A 1,459-nucleotide genomic window follows, 5' to 3' on the forward strand; every position below is an offset into this window, starting at 1 on the left:
GCGGTGGAAGCATCTCCGTGCTGGCGTGGGTCTCCACGTGGCTCCTCCATCTCCAGGGCTCCGGCTGCATCAACGCAGCTCCATCTGGCTTGTCAAGAGAAATGTCTCCCAGGGGTGATTGTATCTGACCTCCAGGGAGAGATATATCTTCTTCTCGCCTCCAAATGAGGTCATCAAACGGCGACCTGATTGACAGGCTAGACTCCACCCCTTCGCAAGTTGAGAGCAGATTATATAATTGCCACTGTGGGATACTCTCTTCCCCTTCACCCCAAGAAACACCTGCTCATCCCAGGGGTCCTCAAACTTTTAAAACAGGGGGCCAGTTCACTGTCCCTCAGACCCATTGGAGGGCCGGACTATAGGTTTTTAAAAATCTATGAACAAATTCCTATGCACACTGCACATACCTTCATTTGAAGTGAAAAAACAAACAGGGCAAAAACACCTGGCAGCCGGATAAATGTCCCCAGCGGGCAGCATGTGGCCCTCGGGCCCGTAGTTTGAGGACCCCTGCATGCTTCCCCACCCCACCTCCTCCTCTCACCCCCGGCACCCACCAAAGTCTGCTCCTTTGGGTATAAAAACCTTTTCTTGAGTAACAGTGGTCTCATGTTTACAGGCTCCACTACGGTCTTGCTTTATTTCATTTTATTTATTTTCTTCTAGTAAACAGACAACTCCATGAATTGTTTACTGATGTATGACATTACCATGCACCACAGAAGATGTATTATCTCTATTTCGGGCCAAAGTGGCGGGACCCGGGGGGTGGTGCCCAGCGTCTCCCTATGGTGAACAGTGCGGTGGTGAACGTGGGCGGGCGTGCATCATGTTCATGCCGTGAGTTCTTTATATCTGTCGGGTGGAGACCCGGTAAGGAGCCCTAGTGGAGGAGTGGTTTCGTATTGGGCTGCTAACTGCAAGGTCAGCAGTTCGAAACCACCAGCCGCTCTGCAGGGGAAAGATGGGGCTTTGGTGTACAGTCTCAGAAACTCACAGGGGCAGTTCTACCCTGTCCTATAGCATCGGCTCAATGGCAACGAGTGAATTCGTGACTGAGATATATACCAAGTAGAGATATATACCAAGTAGCTCTTTGGCTGGGCCACATGGTATGTTTATTCCCAATGTTGGGGGGACTCACCATACTGCTTCCCCTGGGGGTTGTTCCATCTGACCCGCCCAGGGGCAGCATGCTTGTGGGATTTACGTGAAGGTGACGTCCTGTCTCACTGAAACCGGTTGCCCATCCGATCAAGTTTGACTCACAGCGAGGACGAAGCAGAAGCGCCCCGGTGGGTTTCCCAGACTGTCCTTCTTGACAGCGCAGACAGCCGCATCTTTCTCCCTCGGAGCAGCTTGTCGGTTTGAATCGCTGACCTCTCAGGGCTGAAACAAACAAAAATAACAAACCGGCTGGAGGGGACTTGATGGAGATGCTTGGAGACTCTCTGTG

The sequence above is a fragment of the Echinops telfairi genome, unplaced genomic scaffold (genome assembly GCF_000313985.2).
Source record: "Echinops telfairi isolate 266 unplaced genomic scaffold, ASM31398v2 ScPeMD7_655;HRSCAF=1070, whole genome shotgun sequence".
In the NCBI taxonomy this organism is placed as follows: domain Eukaryota; kingdom Metazoa; phylum Chordata; class Mammalia; order Afrosoricida; family Tenrecidae; genus Echinops; species Echinops telfairi.